The sequence below is a fragment of the Parasteatoda tepidariorum genome, chromosome 11 (genome assembly GCF_982258835.1).
Source record: "Parasteatoda tepidariorum strain Cologne lab strain chromosome 11, Ptep-v5.0, whole genome shotgun sequence".
NCBI lineage: Eukaryota > Metazoa > Arthropoda > Arachnida > Araneae > Theridiidae > Parasteatoda > Parasteatoda tepidariorum.
The window spans coordinates 97,269,461-97,291,743 of NC_141765.1; the positions used below are offsets into that span (position 1 = coordinate 97,269,461).

The 22,283-nt window shown below is 27.6% G+C and overlaps 1 long non-coding RNA gene across 5 annotated transcripts in view; it reads right to left on the reverse strand.

Moving 5' to 3' along the window:
- Positions 1-21,563, reverse strand: part of LOC147801947 (uncharacterized) — a 35,906-nt gene extending 14,343 nt beyond the window's left edge. The window contains exons 1-7 of one of the 5 annotated variants that reach the window (XR_015430136.1): positions 21,348-21,487; positions 19,579-19,783; positions 17,131-17,349; positions 15,666-15,877; positions 12,171-12,409; positions 6,514-6,592; positions 5,874-5,990 (exon numbers count right to left, since the gene is read on the reverse strand). This is a non-coding gene — a long non-coding RNA (uncharacterized LOC147801947). Of the gene's footprint in view, positions 1-5,873; positions 5,991-6,513; positions 6,593-12,170; positions 12,410-15,665; positions 15,878-17,130; positions 17,350-19,578; positions 19,784-20,855 lie in introns of all 5 variants that reach the window. The other 4 variants (XR_015430133.1, XR_015430135.1, XR_015430134.1 and 1 more) reach the window with 4 other exon arrangements.
- Between the last annotated feature and the right edge of the window lie 720 nt (positions 21,564-22,283).

Genomic DNA, 22,283 nt, shown 5'->3' on the forward strand with positions numbered 1-22,283 from the left:
CAAATCATATAGGATTTTACAAAAATGGCACCCACCGTCTCAGATTTTGATGAAAATTTGTGCACTTATAGAATTTTTGATTCTGATTTCAAAAATATCAATTACATTTAAATCAGTTAAGGGGTTTAAAAGTTATAAGCATTTATATTTCTGCCAAAATGGCACATTTGCCGCCATTTTGATTCATACATCAAAGGGTATTAATGATTGTAACTCACCTTATAACTGTCATAGAGCAATAAATTTTTTTTATTTTGTTCAGAATAAAATAATCTGTCATTTAAACACATTTGTTTGCAAATAATTATCTTAATTATTTAGTAAATGGGTCTGTTTTGCAGTTTTTTGATCAACGGAGTTGAGTAACTTCAGGAGCTGATTTCTGACAACTCGCCCCCTTCAATTTAAAAAATATTTCAGGCAAAGATAGTTGAAAGTGCAAACTAACATCTGATATAAAAAGTTTGATGGGCGGTTCACTTACTTTTAAAAAAAAATATTTTTCTGATGAATTATTATGCGTTAAAAGTATTGGTAGTTTGATGATTCGTAGTCCTTAATTGTAATTGTAACTAGAGTATAATAAATGAGAATGGTAGAAAAATATGTAAAATAAAGTAATAATTTATTAAATCATTTTTTTCTTCTTTATTTGAGCCCCCTCCCCTTCAAAAAAGAAAACGAAAAAATTTGAGAATGAACAGAATTTCACCTTTTTTGTAAATAAAATTATCCAGAATCATATAGCTTTGATAAATGAGTGATCAGAATCTAAAAAAAGATAAATAAAAGTTTCTCTAAAAGAGTAGAGGGTAATACCAATAATAAAAACTTGAACTAACTTTGATCTTTATGGAAGGAGAAAATCAGAATTTATGATGTTGAATAATATCAGTGAGAAAATCATTGTACACTTTATTTTAATTCAAACATTTTGTTTGATTCTAAAATGTAATTCAAGACCAAATTCTGAATATTTATAGTTAATTTTATTCTTTTATTTGTCACAACCAGGGTTGGCAAGGTTTAGAACAGAATGGATTAATTCACGGTTTAAACCATCCTGTCCAAAACCCTTTTACTCAAATTATGTCACAATTTTATCTGTACAATATTTAGAAGGTAAAATAAACATAGAACTAATAACATATTGATAATAAATCTACTAGAGAATATTTGTCTTTAAAAATATAATGTTTTATTAATATTGTTTGACTCTTCAATTTAAACAATAAACAAAGGAAGATTAATCAGTAATCAAGTTCAATTGGTCCGCTCATTCAATAGTACATAACTGAAGTTTGACCTTTGCCATACAGGTTAAGCTATTAGGGACTAAGTGCTTGGTTACTCATAAACAGGTTTATTTATCTATAGTACTATTCAAGAATACTTTTATTTCATTCATGCTCAATTCTTTTAGCATAGTGGTGATACATCACCAGTGTCAGTAACTGAAACTGATGTTATGCCCTTCAAAACTGTTAATACATTTTGCAGTTATTTTGTACTTCCAATTTAAACTAATATATTCATATTTAAAAACAATTTTTTTTAAAATAGATGTCTTTTTTATCATCCTGTAATGGGTTAGGTATTGACTTTTGTTGCTCAATGAATTGTGGAGCTTCAAAAATTATAAACCTTTTCTTATTATATTATATTATTTTCCTTTAATAAGTTAAAGTAAATTGTATAAAAAATATAAAATATTTATTGATTCATGTAATTATAATGTGTACAATGGTTACACCTATAGATTTTTTACCGTTTACCAAAGTTCAAGGGTTAGAACACTTTAAGACAGTTTTATCCAGTTTAGGACAGTTTAACCCACGTGTCCTGTCCAAAACCAGTTTAGGACGTCCAAAACCCCAACCCTGGTCACAATGATTGTTATGGTAATGAGATACTCCTAAAACATTTCAGTTAAAACGTTGATAAAGCTCAAAATATTTATTTTCTATTTATTTTAATTATATTGAAATGATTTTAAATCACCAACTATCTGATAATTTGTATGCTCTTATTTCATCACTAACACTTGCAGGCCTTTTTTATTCTGTAAGACTTTTATTATAATTAGATACAACCAAATTTAGAAAAAAAAAAAAAAAAAAAACGTCTGAATAGAAAAAAAAATACTAAAAACTATTGACACACTCCATCCCTACCTTCCCAAAAAAGAAATTTGACTAATCAGAATGTATCATTTGCCAGAACATTTCTGTTTGTTCCAATCAGAATTGAGTCTCATGTAAAATTTATTTTCTTTCAAACCAATAAAATGGTATTTCCATTAATTTAGAACAGAATAGAAATAAGTTTTCAAAAATTTTATTTGTATCAATTTGGTATTTAAAGAAGAGTTTTATTATGGAAACCCAAGTATTATGTAGTACTGGATTATCTTTGAAAGATTTTAAATGCAGTTTAAACTCACAGAAGATTTTGAAACTTTCTTTTGAGAACATAGAACTTATTTTATTAAAGAGCATTTTAAATTTTAAGGAAAGTTCAACTATATGCCTCATACATGAGGAGCACATCTAGTATCAGAATGAAATATTTATATATATACATAAAAAAAAACAAAAAACCTTGCGACTTATTTAATTCTCCTTCCAATAAGACCAAGAAAGTCTCCCTTCATGTCATAAGTGTTACTAGACGCAATAATACTACTATGCAAGCTAAAACATATAGAGCTAAATTTAAAATTTCAGCAATCCCTGGCCAGAAATTGTGACTTATTTAATTCTTGCGACTTATTTAATTCTCCTTCCAATAAGACCAAGAAAGTCTCCCTTCATGTCATAAGTGCAGATCAAGCTAAAACATATAGAGCTAAATTGAAAATTTCAGCAATCCCTGGCCAGAAATTGTGTTTGTGATGCAGAAATTGCGTTTGTCTTGTTCATTCTCAAATTTTTTCCTTTCTTCTTTTCTTTTCTGAAGGGGGGGGGGGGGGCTCAAAGAAAGAAGAAAAAATATAATTTAATAAATGATCACTTTGTTTTACATCATAATCTACCATTCAAATTTTTTTACATAATTTTATTATACTCAAGTTACAATTACAATTAAGGACTATAAATCTTCAAACTACCAGTACTTTTAATGCATATAATTCATAAGAAAAATAATTTTTTAAAAAAAGTGAGTGAACCACCCATCAAAATTTTTATATCAGATGCTAGTTTGCACTTTCAACTATCTTTGCCTAAAATATTTTTGAAATTGAAGGGGGCGAGTTGCCAGAAATCAGCTCCTGAAGTTACTCAACTCTGTTGATCAAAAAACTGCAAAACAGATCCATTTACTAAATAAGTAAGATAATTATTTGCAAACAAATGTGTTTAAAAAAATTATTGCTCTATGACAAATATAAGGTGAGTTACAATCATTAATAGCCTTTGATGTATGAATCAAAATGGCGGCAAATGTGCCATTTTGGCAAAAATATAAATGCTTATAACTTTTAAACCCCTTAACTGATTTAAATATAATTGATATTTTTGAAATCAGCATCAAAAATTCTATAAGTGTACAAATTTTCATCAAAATCTGAGATGGTGGGTGCCATGGCTGGATGAACTGACATGGAATGACCCAAAAATAAGAAAAAAAATTCCCTGCATTTTCCCAGTTTATAAAGAAAAAATAAAAATTCCCTGCTATTTTAGGTGATTTTTAAATTTCCTGTATTTTCCAAGTTTTCCCTGTTCTTCCTGTGGAGTGGCAACCCTGCCAGTTTCCAGTTACCTCCTATATTTGAAAGGTTAAGAATCCAAAGATGCAAAAAAACATATATGTTAATGCAGAGAAAATACATTTTTGTGTTTGATTCATAACTTAATTAATGGTTAGCACTTAATAATTAGTATATTAACTTTCTCACAAGAATTTACATAAACTCCTCCATCTAGAAATAAAAATAAACAAATTATTTTTACTCATAATAAATAATTTCAGTACCTAAACTACTCAAAAAATAGGATGGAAAAAATTCTGCTAAAAATCATTATCTTAAAAAATATTTCAAAATACAGTAAAAGATAAGAGAAAGAAAAATACATAGCAAATTTTTAAAAAAAATGGAGATGCCTTAAGTTTTGAAAGATAAGTATGTTGAGTTCTTTAAATATAACAAAAAAGTTAAAGTGAAAACAAGCACTGATCTCGTTACAATTACTAAATATAGTTAATACCACTTTAAAATATAATTATTTAAAAAATTTTGTAAAACAATAAAAACTATCAACACCTTCTTGAATGTTCTGAGTAAATTTTCCATTCCAACAATTTTTTAAACATCTTAAAACATTTAAGAATCAAACTAATTTATGTAATACTTTGTATTTGCATGTTTTTATTGCTAGAAAGCAAAGAAGATGTTTAATTACAAACTACTAACATTTTTAAGGATGTTTGGAACAGAAAGCTTTTTTTCTGTTCAACTCTTAAAAAAGTTGTAATTCTTAAATAGAAATAAAAAGAAGGATCTTGAGAAATCTAAATTTTTCTGATAAACAGTCAGGTGGAATTTTGCTAACAAAGAAGAAAAAGCTCGAAATGGATATTTTCAACAAAAAAAAAATGGACAACATATTTCAAAGAAAATAGGCATTTAAACAACTTAATGTGAGTGTCAAAGAAGACAAGCATTTAATTCCGATTTTTATACTACTGTTATAATTATTTTTCAAAAGAATTACCTGGAACTAAAATAATTTCATAATGCATAAATCTCTACATATGTAATTTTAATTGTAAGTAATTATTCAACAGACTTTTACAAATTCTCAAAATAGTTGAGTGATTTTCTGAACCTCAGACTTCAAGCTTTGAGAAATTAAAAGGTTTTCAAAAAATATATTTGATTTTATTTTTTAACTCACTGAGATCATCTGAAAAGTTACATTTGCAACTTTTCAAACGATCCTAGTCAACCTAACCTAGCAGTCCAAAATCTTAATGCATAAGGATTATTCCTAGTGCAGTGATAAGACATGTGCCTATAATACCAAAATATGATGGAAACTTAAAGCATTAAACAAATTCTCAATTTAACTTTTCATTTATAACTACTACAATATATTAACATTATCAATGATATATATTTAAAATAAAAAACTAATAAACATTAAAAGTAAATAATAAATTAAAAGAAATAAATAAAAATAATTTTTATTCCCTTTAAGTTACTTTTTTTCTTTCTTACTGAACACCACTTTTTACATTTTTTGGCACATGTTCCATCACTGTTAATGTTTAAAATTAATTGAGTGTAATCCAAATTGGTTTAGTTTTATGTCAGAATTTTCGGTTCCATCCTTAATATTGAAAAGAATCATTGTGCTTAAACACCTATTTTGTAAAATGTTTAACACTGATTTTGAGCAATATCCAATTTTGTAAAATATGTCTATCAAATTATGTTTTTTTTCTTATATATGTTTTTTAGCTGTATCCAAAACAAACAGCTCAACAATTTAATCTTTTTAATAAATTGCAGATTAAAAAAGTTTTATTTTAATTTTATCAGTTTATTTAATTTTTCATGAAATTCATTATTTTAATTAAATATTTAAGAAAGAGTATGTTAATAAATATGTTTTAATAAAAATTGACCTTTTTTAAAAAATAGTCTGAACATAAAAATTGTCTCTTTATAAAAAACAAGAATAAGAACATTTACATATATTTGTAATAAGTATATTTGTATAAGTACATTTAATGTTAATATTAATGGTTCAATATACGTATAGATATATACAAAATTGTTAAAAAAAGAAAAAACTTTCATAATTCATCACAAACAACTTATTCTATACAGGTTGTCCGAAATACAACAAATGTGGCATGCATACAGAATTTAGTGGTGGGATCTTTCCAAAGTTTTCCTAAAGGAATGCAGTGCCTTGCATTTCTTCAGTTTCAGCTGAAACTGTGCTGACAGCAGGTTCAATACATTCAAAGAAATGAAACTGCAAATTTCAAAAAGTTCTGATTTTATAATAATGAAGACTCTGCAGAACAATTTAATGTACAATGAAATATTTGAAAGAAATACTAAACTTTAATATGTGTGATGTAAAATGCACAGATTAAACTCAAACACATATTAAATATTCAGTTACTTTTTAGTATCTGCTCGACATAGCACATTTTGTCGCATTGTGTGAAAAATTATCAAAATTAAGAAAACCATCATTTTTAACCAAATTAACCTACACAAAAATTATAGAAAACAGGAAGTCTTCGAAATAATGGAGAACTAGTTGTTCGGGTACATTTTTAAACTGATAATGCAACATATGATTAGCAATAATTACAATAAAACTATAATCAGTAATTTTAAATCTCTAACAATAACAATTTATACAGTTAGAAGATACTTTTTTCTTAAAAAAATTTGATAAATTCTTAAAATGAGCAGTAAATAGCTGGAATCAAATGTAAAACAATTTATGTTCAGTTATAAATTTTAAGCATTGAAATTATACTCACTATCATAACAAAGAAGAAGTTGCAAGCCTTTGGAATTGGGAAGAGTGACTATAGTGTGAGGTGTAATGGAGCCCTGAGACTAAAAGAAATATAAACAAGAACATTAAAAACTTTTGAAATGCTTTGGACAATGATTAAAATAAACTAAACAAAGGAGCAGACTATATATATATATATATATATATATATATATATATATATATATATATATATATATATATATATATATATATATATATATATATATATATATATATATATATATAAATAAAGGTACTTAAAACAAGAGAAATTCTGACATAAAATTACAAAACAATTAATTATATCTATAAAAAATCATACACAGAAAAAAAAAGATTCTGCACAATCTAGCAGAAAATATATTGTGTAAAAAAAGGCCCATCAGCAAAAAATAAATAAATAATATAAAATAAAACAATAATACAATACCAATGTGTAAGATGCAGCAAGTATATAAAAATAGAATAATAATAATAAAAAAAATACTTGTATAAATGCCTTTCTAATTTAGGACCCAATAAATGTTTCAATGATACTAACAATTCTTTTTAATTGTCACACACATTTAAAAAACCAAATTAGTTCATTTTAATATATATTTCATATGAAAAATCACATGTATTCCAAATTAGTTTCAATTTCCTATTAAAAAAGTTTTTTGTTACCACTGCAGCAGAATGCTTCAAAATTTAGTGTTTAATGTTAGTATTTTAAGGCTTTTAAAGACAATTTTTGAAGAAAAAACATTATGAATGCAATTTTTGATTATAAAACAGATCTTAATTATATTTTATGAAGTTTGATAAAACCTTAAATAACCCAAGAATACAGGGATTAAACATAGGAACTTCGTATATTAAAACCAGAATTTTAAAAAGTATATATTAACTGACATTTATTATTCTCTATGCATACATGCACACTAGCAAACATTTCAGATTATTTAACATAATTGCAATGAAATACAAATCATGAAAACACTTAATCAGGGAGCTACTTCAATTCCAAACTTCCTTACGATTTTTGTGTATTGTTTACTACAACATTAACTGCTTATTATATCATACTTATTTACTAACCTTTTCAAGAGGGATCGACAAGACATCTAGGTCTGTAGGGGTATCTTTCTGCGACTGGGGGTGGAAATTTGAAAAGGTAGTCTCTGTTCGTAAAAAAATGGTGACGAGAATGAAACAATTTTATACTGTCACTGTTTTTCTTAAACACCGTTCACTACTTCTTTGACTATCGTATTTAGGGATAATACAAGGGCCACCAGAGAGGGACTCTTGTGCTTTTGTATCACTTTATAAGTGCAGAAATCCTTTTTCAGTGGTTTTATTAGATTCAGCATAAAAAATTAAACAAATAACATTTCACATATCGTTTTCTATAATAAATTATCAGCCTATCCTATGTTATTATAACTTATGCACCTTCAAGCATTCATTCATTTGCACCATGTAACACTTTGTCAATCTTTTTGTTTTGAAGTTTATCAATGCAGAATCTCAATAAATAATATTTCAATGTCTACAGGTACATTTATGTTTAAAAAAATTAATGAATGGAAAAAATAATAGAAACAGCTTTTTCTTTTTTGCTGTTATATCAATCCCTCATTCACAACAATTTCTGCAAAAGCAAAATTTAAAGAATCAAGTCTTAGTTTACAATAACATACAAAAGTTTTAATAGCTATAATTATCAGTACCTATAATAATAACTATTTAATACATTACAATTAATATTTGCAATTTTAGTACGTTTATTAAGCATTTCACCTTTAATTTCTATCAAAAAAATTTTACAAGCTGTTTTTTAACATATTTATATTAAAACAAATTTTAAACAATTTGTCTCTGTTCTACAATAAGTCTGAGTAAAAATAGAAGAAATTTAAATAATTTTTGATGCACGAAAAGACAATTTAACTACAAATATAACTATTTGAATGTATTTTTTATCTTTAGAATTGTTAAATCTTTTCAACTTATGAAAATACGTCACTTCAATCAATGATAAATAGTTTTTACCACTTTATTTGCCAGTTTTATGTTTTCACTATTAATGATAATAACAATAAAAACAAGAGGGGGAAACGAAGATAATTCTACTATAATTCTTGGCTAATTCGATTGATCTGTTCTTTTCTGTAAGAATGGTCGTTACTATTGAAAATTATTTAATCAAATAAATTCCTTTAATCTTATTTACAATATTATATTAAATAAATTGTGTGATACATAAAAAAACTATTAACTACAATAACTTGGTTAATCATTGACAAAAATTAATACAACATTTTTAATTTAATTTTATTTTCTAAATAGCATATATCATAATTTAAATCACTAACTCAAAAAATGCTTTAGCCAGTTTCTAAATTTATTTATAACATATCACTCAGAACCTTATTCCTCCAATCTCTTAGTTCGAATCAAATATGTGCTTTGATTTCCAAAGAATTTTCTTTTAAAATAGCTCCCCAACAAGTAATACATGAATATTTCAATTATTGTGCTTCAGTTGCAAATGATTCATATAAAATATTCATATTCAAAACATCATGTCATTTTCTTTTTGTACCAAATTTCATAAATGAATGCATCTTACAGAAACTATGTAGAAACTATAATAGAATTTTTTTTTTTAAAATTCAGGTAATAGATTTATGAAATTTTAATGTTAGTAACCTTTAATGTATTTTATGAATGAAATGAATTTATGAATCGATCTAATGAAGATAAACCAACGAGATATTATTAGACTTCATAAAAACTAACTTAAAATTAAATTGAATCTAGCATAATGAGAGGGGAGGAACACGAAAATTGTCACAAAAGAAAAAAGATTAGGAAGAAAAAAAAATACCATTTATGATTTCATTACAAAAAAAGCATAAAAAATACAGAATTATAAATTACAATTTCAAAATCTGCAATCTTTGAAATCATGAATGAAGTTAGAGCTAAAAACTATAAATATATACATGAATTTTTCCTACAAAATAAATATCTTTATTAAAATTCATAGAAAAATAATTTCTTCTTGTCTGCAACAATTATATTCAAAATTTTAAAAATCCAATAAGCACCATATTTATACCAAAAATAGAATAGAAACTCAAAAAATATTATTTATTTGAGTTCATTTAAAATATTTTACTTCGATATTTATTTCAATTTGAGATAATTTACTTTGACGGTTATGATTACTGTATATTTTTATGCATAATCAAAATTGCTATTCGTTAAATTAAAATAGCAATAAAGAAATTATCTTTGAAAAATAACTTTAAAATATTTTTTTAAACAAAAAAATTTACAAAATTTAAATTAACTACAAAAAAAGCAGGAAAGAAAACAGTAGATGTATACCCAAATTTATAATTGATATTTGAAAGTAAGTGGGAAATGTAGAAAACATTTTCTACCCTTATGAGAAAGTGTTGCATAAAACAATAAAACACATCCCACAGCCACCCCTTCTCCCAGAAAAAGGTCAAAGCTGAACTATCTATATTAGAGGTTTATACTTAAAGAGTTTTACAACAAATAGCTTTACAATTGTATAGATTAGGGTTGTAGTAGAAAAATGTGGCAAAATAAATTGCAACACTTAATGAAGTTTCCATTCTTATTCTACTTCAAAATCCACATTTCATTACTTTTTAGTCAAAGGATACATATTTACACCCCAAGTTGATTAAATTATTGAATAACTGAGTCAGCTCTTTAAATATAAGAACTAAAGCTTATTTTTAGCTAATTCGCAAAGTTCTCTATCAAGAATAACTTTTTGGTAATAAAACTAGTATTTGATCAGAAAATTATCAGTTTATTTAGGGGAAGTCATAAGATTACAGGGTGGTTCAAAACTATACGTCAAAAATGTGAAGGCAGCTAGAGGTGACCTAAATAAACTGATTTTGTATAGGAATGTACAATATATGCTCAAATGCAGTGTTAAAAGTGCTAGCATGTAATGCAGTATTACTCCCAAGTAATTGAAAAACAAGTTAGATAAAAGATTTATTAACAGTTCCTAATATTAACAGATTTATTAACAGTTCCTAATAGCTTGCAACCAGTCTACAATCAAATTATAGAATTACTTAATAGAGCGAGTATCAACAAGATTCAAAGAAGTGGCGCATGAATTGGTGTTCATTAGCAAAAACAGTCAGCACATTTTCACTGGCAACCAGATCTTTAGATGCTTCAAGACTATTGATTGTACAGGTTACTTGTTTTATATTTGACCCCACATGAAGAAATACAAGCATGTCAAATGTGGAGAATGCGGTGGCCAGTTCAGGAACGTGAGAAGAAATATATAAAAAGCAAGCAGCAATGATATTTTTATCTGCATCAAAAATTAGGATTAGAGCGCATGAAACATAAACTAAAAGCTAAATAATGTATTCATATTTAAAACATACCCGATTGCGAAACTATCCAAAAGGGGCGCAAGAAAAAGATCAACGGAAATATTATTATTCAATTAAGAAATCATCAAGGTGCTTAATGAAGTGGAAATAGATGCAGAAAATGTTTAACAGTGACTATAAGGCTTCTAAAATGTAAAACTATCATTTAATTTAAAGAAAAGAGCTTTGAAGTAAACTAAATAAAAGATTTAAAAAAAGTTAATTTTATGTAAAATAAAAATTTATTTATTCAAGTGTAAACTATCAGCAAAAATAAAATACAAAACTTTATGCATAAAATTTACATTTCCTTGAATCTCTTACAGATTGAAAATTGTCATCAAATCCGAGGAAATTAACTCCAATGAATTTTTCCTATGATTTATCTTGGTGATAAGAATTTGTGTGACACCTCAAAATTTTGGCACGTCTAAAAAGATACTTGTATAAGGAATGGGGCAAAATATTAGGTAAACTGCACCATGCATACATATAAAATTCAGTGACCTGCATACAACTCTGCATTAAATGCAAAGGTCTTCACTTTGAAAATTTGTTATTATATTACAGGCAATAAAGTTTTCAAACTCATTTGAAACTCTGGTACTGATATTTTTCTAAGCTTTAAAGTTGTAGAGCATGCGTGTCAGCTTATCTCTTATAACTCTGTAATTTTAAACTATGCACAAATTTTCAAACAAACCATGGAGTGAGGGATATTTGTGTTGCAGTATGCCACTTATTGTAAGTTTTTAAGACTAATTTCGTATAATTTATAATAAATATCTTCCACGTTATTATGTACATCATGACAATCAGCCACAAAATGTCAAGATATGAACTAAAGTGATCTTCAAGAACACAGAAACAGATTCCTGTGGCTAAATATTATATTAAAACTATTAGTCTAGTAAAAATAGCATGTAGTCTAGTACTCTAACAAAAAGAATACAAACTTTACTCACTTAACTATTCTTTTACTCTAGTTACATCAGAAAAAGAATAAGGTAAACTACTAAGAAAACAAAGACAAAAAAAACAAAAACACAATTCAATGACATCTTGATAACCACATGCTTGAGAACTAAATAATAGATATGAAGATCTATCACCAGATCATAGTTTAGAGACCCACAGAAAACTCAAACAATAGTTACAAAAAAATTCATTAAAACTCAGAAGGATATCAAAATAATTTACTCACATGAGCGGGTATATAAATATCATAGACAGCACCAGAATCCAAATCTACAGCATGAAAATCTTCAGTAGAACCGCACACTTATTTGAGCCAAACACCCTCTTCAATCGTCATATCTATTAGAGCAGGCCGGTGAGCTAAGTCTGCAAAAGACTTGAAGGCCATAAATTTGTGATACGGTATTGGTGCTTCCATGCTTTCTTTCAAGGCGATCACAAGGAACTTTATTCTTTCGAATTCGACTGGAAAAAAATTATAAAAACAGTCACTCTTTGGTATAGTAGTGATATATTACTCATAAAGTTCTTAAAATTATAAAATAAAGAAATCAAATACTGGTAAGAACTGGACTCTTAATTAGAATTAATCATCATTACAATGCTGTGATAAGTAGTCTAAGGAAAAACCTACTAACAGGTTTATAAATAATATTTGTTATGCTTTGAAATGGTTTAAGATTAAGATTAATCGTTTAAGATTACACAAATTAGAATTGATGTAAATATAAAATTCAAAATAAAGTTTTAAATATTAACATCACTAAACAAAGAAATCATACTTCTGTTAAAAGAAGACACTTTTCAAGAATTTATAACTGTGTGAGTCATTAAAATGAATAGTCTAAATATAAACACTGCAAGCTGTTTTTTTTAAGCAAAAAACACAGTGGTACCTCGTTAATGTGAACATGCTTAACATAATTTTTTAACAGGGTGCTTAGCCAGATTTTTTAACAAAAAATAAGTACCTTTTATATACTTTTTAAGCATTCTAATTAGGATCTGTGCAGTAATAAAAATATTTTTTTTCTATTGTTTAAGGTTCTTACTTTATAAACATAATAAAATTCAAAAGAATCAAAATTAATTTAAAAAATTCAAAATCATCATAATAAAATTCACAAACAATAAAATTCAAGAAAATTTTTGAAAAAATTACGCAATCAAGATAAAGTAACTAGTTTCTGATAAATATTGCAGAGAAAAATTTGAAAATCATGCTTTTTTTTGTAATTTAGAACGAGAATCGACAAGGCATAAGAAAAACCTCATTTTAAAATATAGAAAATTATGCACTTTTTACAAACCCGAAGTAAAAAAAAACCCACCTTTAAGGGTGTTTAAAAAACGCAAACAAAAAAATAAGCAACTTTAAGCACTTTTTAAAAATGCTACGCACCCTGTTTAACATGAACTAATTTTTTATTTCCTGCTTAATTGAATACGTACATAATACTTTAAAGTTCTTTTAACATGAAATATCTTTTAAGGCAGGGGTCGGCAACCTGTTTGTCCTTAAGGGCGCAATACTAAATTTTAAAATCACCGAGGGCGCATATTTTACAGATAATCAACAGGTATAAATAGGCATTAAAAAAACAGATTTTTATAACTTTATTTTGTTGGTGTCATACATAATGATACATATAATTCAGTGTGAAACTTGGGTGTCCATATTTTCAGCTAATTTCTCATAATTGGGGATATATTTAGAGTTCCCGGTCCTTAAACAATTATCTACATGTCAGTCATTAAGCTTTGTTCGGTATTTTGATTTCAAATATTTCATATTTGAGAACAAAGACTCGCAATTGTATGTTGTTGCACAATATGAATACATTTTTTATATTTGGGAAATGTGATAATGATTTTTTCAATAGATGGGATTTCAACAACACTAACTTGCATTAGAATGCATTTACTGCACTAATCATGTCAGCGATATGCTGATTTTTCTCTTGCATTTTTAAATTTAATTCATTCAACTTTGCCGTTATATCTGTCAGAAATCCGAGGTCGATTAGACAATCCTTATTTTCCAATTGCTCGTAAAATTCGCCTCTTGATTCAATAAATTCCTTTATTTGTGGCAAAAGCATGATAAACCGCTCAAGTATTTTACCTCTGCTCAGCCACCTCACTTCAGTATGTAAAAGAAGATCTGTGAACTGAACGTCCTCATCTTCTAAAAGTAATTTAAACAATCTGTGTTGCATAGCTCCCGATCTTATGGAATTAATAATTTTTGTTACTATCCTAAATACGGGTTGAAAACCGATTGTTTTTGCGCATAACATTTCCTGATGTATGAGGCAATGATAAGAAATAAATTTCGGGAATAAGGAATCCTGTCTACATAAGGCAATAAATCCTTTTTTCTTACCAGTCATCGCTGGTGTCCTGTCTGTTGTAATTGACAATAACTTTTGTACAGGTAATTTAACGTCTGTTATATACTTTTTAAAAGTAGAAAAGATATCTTTTCCTCTGGTGCTTCCCTTTTATGGCAGAACTTTAAGGAATTCTTCTTTTGTAAAATCAGAAAATACCATCTTCACGCAAATTGCTAATTGTGATATATTTGTCACGTCTGTCGTTTCATCCATCTGTAGCGAAAAGAAAATACAATTTTCCATATCATTTGCTAATTCTGCCTCCAAATTCTCCGCAATTACTTCAATTCTTCTAGTAACAGTTCGTGCTGATAATTGCAACGTGTTTATAGCTGAAACTATTTCCTTTTTATTTCTAAATTCTTCAAAAAGTGAATCAGCAGCTTCTACCATGGCTTCTTTCACTAATTCTCCATCTGTAAATGGTTCCTTATTCTTAGCTAGCAAATGCGATATTTTATATGACGCGATCATTGCTGCTTTATGTTGTTGCAGTGGTTTAGTAAAAAAACTTTGCTGGTTAGTTATTGAAGATTTTAAAGAAATAATTTTTTTTCTTCTAATTTCAGAGTTCATTGGATAGTCAGTATCAAAATTGGTATGAACAGTCTTAGAATGTCGTTCAACATTACTTTTCTTGAGAATCGCAACACTATTATTACACAACAAACGAATACACTTCCCTTTGTAATCAACGAAACAATATAGATGTTCCCATTCATCGTTAAAATAATATGTTCTTTTTCATTTACATTTATCCATGAAGGGTGTTAAAAAACAAAAAACTAGAACTATAACAACTCTATTTTAAAAAGAAACACAACGTTATTAAACTTAACAACGTTTATTATTTAAAACATAACGAAAGCATAGCAAAGAAGCGTTATACCAAAGATAAACAAACACAAGCTCAAACATAAAAGCAAACTGAAACTAAAACAGCACGTTACAATACAGTCACAGTTAACCTAGCTGATGCGTCAGAAACTACATCAGTGGCGAAACTAGATCACCCATCCAAACTAGGTCATTGTTTAATTTGTTAATGATTAATTGATCATTGTTAATGATTTACACATAATAAGCTTAAAAGTATATTTGGTGACCGTTAATAATAAAAAATAAATGAAATCAAATAAAAATTAATTACATTGATTAAAATCAAAAGCTGAATCATAAAACATGCATTAAAAGCTATTTCAGTTTCCCTATAAGCTAATAAAAAATAATTCATTAATAACTAAAATATAACTTTAAGGAATATATAAAAAAGAATCCTGAACTTGAATATGGGTTAAACTGATTATACACTAGCTAATACTCACTCCATCAGTTCTTAATATTTTGCTCCTCAGCCATGAGAGGTAATATACGCGTACTCAACATTTTTCGCCAGACACTGTGACAAAAATATTTTGGCCATCTAGGACTTCTATTTGCCGAAATTTTCTCCTCAATATTAACTGGTACACCTTACCTTGACCACTACGGTCAAGAAGCATGAGTCTATTCTCTGTACCAATCAGTAGATTTACTCCTAAGTAACAACAGTTTATATTAAAAAAACAATAAAATAAATTTTAGCTACAAAATTAAGTTCAAAAAGAAATTAATATAAAAAATTATAATTCCAAGCAACAGTGTGATAAAATATTGCTATCAGCAATGTAAAAATTCCACCTGATGCTTAAGTCACAGTTAGTAGCACAAACAAATAAATAAGTAAATTACACAATGCAATGAGTTTAAACCAGCTTTTAATCTATTTTAATAAATGTTAACCTGATTTAATTCCAATTAATATCAGCAAATTACAAATTAATTTTTTTCTACAAAATAATTTATAATTTTATTATGCCATATTAAAAATTTAATGTCCTTGTTCGTTACCCATGAGAAAACTTAGAAGGATACACAATAAAACATTTAAACATCGTGTTGCAATAATAATGAGTGATAATTTATTAATAAATTAATAACGTAAGGTTTACTGTTTACTTTTCACACTAAAAATAAACACCATTATTAAAAAAAATATTTCACTATTGAATGCTTGACTTTCAAACAAATGGCATGTTTTTACAGTTTTTTATTTATTTATTTTGATTTCTTTTGCGAGTAGCAGAAACGATCATCGCCTGGTGAATTACCTTGAAAAGGCAAGATCCGCTGTTTGAAGTGAAATTATTTAGTTGTAAGTGAACTCATTTATTTAAGAAGGTTGAAAAAACAATCATATTTTAAAATAACAATTTAATTTGATAACTATTAATGAAAATAATAATGAAATTATTAACGAAGATAAACTCATAAAATCTATATGAAAAATATCAATGGTTAAAAGCCTAGTTTTTAAAATATACAAAACAATGCCATCCAAAAATTTTTAAAACAATTATAGTCTTTTTCTTTGTAAAAAAGCCAGCAGTTAAAATATGCAAGTACATACAAACGTAAGTCAATATAAAGGGCTATAATGTATTCAGTCTTGTTCTAAATGTATCACGTTTTTTTTAAAAAAACTCACACCTAATTTTATCACTAATCTAGCACTAAAACTAAATCAGGTAATTTGGATATAAACTTTTGATGTTTGAGAAAAAGGATTTTGTTTTCAAAAGGAAATGAACACATTATGAGGAGTAAAATAAGAACTAATAAGCACTTTATAGGATCCCTGTAACAGAATTTAGGTTTCAGGAATAATATTTACATAATTTACTTTGCTAAATAATCACGTATCAAAAAAGAGACAGAGAAAATATTTTTAAAAAAGTGCTCGATTCTCACTCCATAAGGCAGCACATAGAATATCAGAGTTGAATCGTGCTTTCTTATTTCTGGAGTGTCATCAGATGACTCGCGCGATGTTGGTGTAACATTGTCACTAACATGGCTCTCTCTCCTTGGAGATGGAAAGGGACCAGTACCATCACCAAACCCAAATGTGAGAAAAGAGCGCTGTTTGAGTTGTAGTTGAGGAGGGGCCTTTTCAACAGCTTGCCTATACTGTTACATAAAAGAATAAAGTTATTCAATTAAAAAAATAAAACTAAGAGGTCAACAGACAATAAAGCAATATAAAAAGCAAGCATCAAGAAACTATAAATATTAATTCATGCTGTATTATTTAAAATTAGCACAACAAACAAAGCCAATACTTATTTTAAAAAAAGTGGTGATTTTATTTTAACATTTAGTGCAATTGCAATAACATATAAAAAAAATTTTAACACTTATTTCCTGATATATCTGCAATGAAAATTAAGATACTTTTATTATACTGATTTCTTTAGAATATTTAAAGCAAAAGTCAAATTTATACATAAGTAATATTACTTTTCATTTCAGTTAAAATAAAAACTAAATATTTTCAACAAAAGTTATGTAATGAATATATATGTAGTTACATATGTTATAGTGAATGCTAAAAACTTGGTAATTTCTCTTTCCAATAACATAACTAATTACTATTAAAAAAGATAACCATACACAAAAATTTTAATGAGACTTAAAACTAGAATATTATATTATGTTGTTCCATTTAAAATATGTTACTTATAAATTCTAAAAGCAAACAAACAAAATTATCATAATTCCTACTTAAAAAGCATAACTCTCTCAAACTCTCTCTAGAAACACATAAAATTTAAGCGAATATTTTATTTAAAAAAAAAAAAAATCACATATTAATAGCACATGTGGGTATATTTTCTGATAATTAACTTTAAAAATTATTAATGTTTCAGTCACTAGAATATCTTACTTAAAATATATATTGAATGAACCAGTTATACAAGTCACAATAGGAAAAACGAATTTCTTAATTCTAACTAATATTTTGCAGGGGTGACATTAAAGAAATGGGGAAACAGAAGGAAAAAAAAAATATTATGCTTTAAAAACAAATAAGAATATTTTAAGTGCAATAAATGTATCAAGTAACAAATCAACTAGATGTTTCCAGGGGTCTGTCCAGACATTTTGTAAAAGGTTCGTTTTTGTAAAATTGTGAAAAAATTAATCGTAATTTGTGAATAAAAAATAAATGTTAAGTCACATTCTTTCAACCAGGGTCCTGCTTTTATGAATTTGTGCAAATAGGGTCCTGTTATTGCAAAAATCCTTTACAGTGAGTTTTTAAATTGTAAATGGATACAAGATTATGCTCAACACTGTAAAATAATAATAAAAACAAATTAAATTTTCAAAAATAAACAGCTATTGCTGCTACTAAATTAGAAATGCAACACACAAATATTTGGTATTTAGTCTATACTTAGTTCCTTTGCATTTGTCTTTCTCCCCCCCCCCTCCCCGCTTCCTGGGAAAGGTTCATTCGATTAGCAAAACAATAATGAAGATAAACAAATCTGTGAAGGGTCCACTTTTAAGTTAAAATATTTTGTTAAGGGTTTGTTAATGGACCCAAATTTCTTCTAAATAGACCTTAATTTTTGAAACCAATGCCATACAGTGTGCTTATTCACAGCACTACCCCCTGACACTTGACATATTCGGAGTTTTCATGCAGCTAGTGATAAGCAGTGTATGGTGTACCTGCTTTTATAACAACCAATATTCCTACTCTGAACCGACAGGATTTTTGTCCACTTTACACACCAATTTACTTTTCACTCAATGGCAAAGAAAAGACAGCAAGAACTTTATTAGTTACCATATATATATTATATTAAATATTAACTCATGCATGCATTTTAAAGTTTAAAATATATACACACTTAAATATAGTAATATAGTTAACAATTACGTTTAAATTGAGATTATAGTTCAAAATTAACTCTTACTTTAATTTAAAAAATCTGTGTTAAAATATAAATTTTAGTCAGTAATTTTATAAAAAGAGTTTTCAGAAGAACTTTTGTTTATTATACTATGACCAATACTTAAAGTTTATTTATATACACTGGTTATTTTAGATAATAGTGCATAATAATGGTGAAAATTTTGTTTTATATAATTTGAATTCTTAACTGTAACAAAAGAGGAATTTTTCAATACACTTTTTTTCATAAGTTTAGCTATTTAAAATATCAATATTAATGTTATACCAATACATAAAAGCAATTCTTAAGGTTTTTGATAGCTTTCACTGTGATGGTTTCACACACAGTTATCTTAAAAAGCTAAAAGTGTAAAAAAAAAAAACTTGTTCACAATAATTAAGTCTTACTACAATTTTAGTAACACAACAGTTATAAAAATCACAAGTAATACCTCATCTGATATTGTTGAGTCTTAAAGCCTATGCTGTGGTTAAGACTGATGATCAGACGTGTTCGAAGCATGCTGCTGCAAGAGGTCAGGCACAACACCCATAGAACGTGCTAGCGGTCATCCCTATATTACCAGGAGAGCTTTGAGTCCAGGACCTCAATCACAGCCACCGCTTGATGAACTCCAATCCGTTCGCTCCCTATCACTGCAAATAACAAAAGAGCTTTAGTTTTCAGAACTAAACACAATTAAAAAGGAGAGAAAATTTAAAATCTCTGGAATTTAAAGTATAGCAGATATGCTTCTAGTCAGCTACACGTTTATGCAGATTTTGTTGCTATTACAAGAGTAATACTGTTTTACTACAGTGTGTTCCATAATTCAAGCAGGAAATAATTTTGATTGAAAACACAAGTTTTAAACCAAAAATTGTGATTTAAAAAAAAAAACCAACCTAGAATTGCATGTGTGATAGCGCATATGAAATTGCATGTGAACCATCCGGGGCAATCCCTTGATTACATCCGATTTGCTATTTTTATAATCCTCTATCAACCCCTCATTTTTTATGAGCCGTCCCTTCGCTCTTTTCTCTTAGATATGCCAGATATCCTCCACAATATGAGGAGCCACAATCGCAAACCATATAAAAGTTTAACATTTTTAAAAACACAAAGTAGCCTTCGAATTTTATTTCAATTGAAAATAAAGTAAAGTAAAAATAATTGATGGTTTTTGCAGTAATTTTTTTCACAGGGGTCCATTGAAAAAGGGTCCATTATACCAAAAAGGTTAAGAAACACTGGTTTAGAATGAACATTGCAAACTTAATATCTTAGCATGAAAGTTACAAAACAAAGAATTAAAGATAAAATTTCTATTAAAAATAGCAATCGGAATTCTGAGAAATAACAATGCTCAGAACATTTCAGATGAACAAAATTTAAGTATTACACAATAAACGCAAATTTATTAAGAAAATAAATAAATAAAAGATCAAGGTCCTTGAATATTAACCACTGTCTTAAGCTACTTAATGAATTATTTAAATTTTTATCTCTTATATTAATAATTTCTACCTTAGTAAATTTCTTGTTTACTTTGTTACAGAATAACAAATTACTTATTTATCACTTCAAAAGAAAGGAGAACATTTATAATAAATTTGAAACTAAAACTAGCTCAAAAATAAAAAGTGCAGAATCCACCTAAAAAAAAACAAAAATCCATAATTTTTTCGATCTGATGATATCCATATACAATTTTTGTACACATACCTTTTACTACAGACTCTTCCTTAAAAGTAATCAAACAGTAAGTATGACGTTTTAAATTAAAACGGCTACTCGAAATAATAATATATTAAATTTAATAATAAATTGAAAACGCTTAAAACTAATTTCGTTGGACTTAATTGACGTAGTTACATAATTGCATAAACATGCAAATTAATTAAATTCATTGGGGCAATAATAATTCAACTTTAACAATTCATCCACAAGGAACATCTAGCAGAACGGCACAAGGGCTATCACACCAGTTACGATTCATTCAAAAGGCGTATTTAACAGAACTTCCACACAAATTAACATTAACAGGGCGATTACAATTAAGTTAAATTGATTCATTCAGAAGGCACATTCAACAGATCAAGCAAAAGAAACAGTCAAATGATATGCAAATATGTAACTATGTCAACGCATGTAAAGAATTTAGCGCCAAAAACAATATTATTTATATAAAAATTACAATAAATGTCGCCAACATGCCTAAATACTCGAGTATGCGACTTTTCATTAGTCAACCAACAATACACGTAGCCGTGAATTTAAAAAAGATTGTGTACCCTGAAATAGGTAGATACTATTTTTAAAAAAAATGCATTTCTATTTTAATTGAATTCTTTAATTTAAAAATCCAAACTAATAGCAAATTTAAATGGTAAAAATAAATATTGGTTTAGAACCAATTTCCAAAGTTTGTGCGAAAATATTTACGCTTTTAGCTTACTTGTTTTCTATGACGTTTTTAGTTTTCCTTGGAATTCAAATTTTATAAGGGGTAAGATAAAAGCGCGCAGCAACCTATTAAGTAAACATCTTGAAAGGGAGCAGAAATAAGAATAAATAGCTTTAGTGTAGAGGTTGTTGGTCGAATCCTTTTACCCTGGATTTTATTCCAAATATTCCTATTTCCTGGTATATATATGTCCCGCAGTGGTTCCCAGGCAGATCACTGAAGTCAAATGTTCGAATATAACACCAATTTTCCTAAACAACTCGTAGACAATTTTGACTGAAATAAAATTATCGCCGATTCCCAGAAAAATATTAGTTGCTAAAAAATTACCTTTGATTATCTTCCTGGATCAAGTATTGAGAGAAATTTGCTTTCGTAGAGAACTCTTTGGTGCAACTATCCCACATTTGCGTAACATGGAGAGGAAAACCACGAAAACTTATTTCGGTTAGCCTGACGGCAAGGGGACTTTAACCCATGATTCGTCTACCACTGAGGATATTTCACATCAGCACTGTGGATGGTGAGAGCCGGGTGCGGAATTCGTATCGACCAGCAATTGTATCCTACCAGGTTTACCTGATCGGGAGGCGAGCTCTCTATCCCCTGAGCCACCACGGCTCAATACTATCATTTTTATTTTATGATCGTCGTTGAACAGCTGACTTAATTCTGGGTTTCGATTA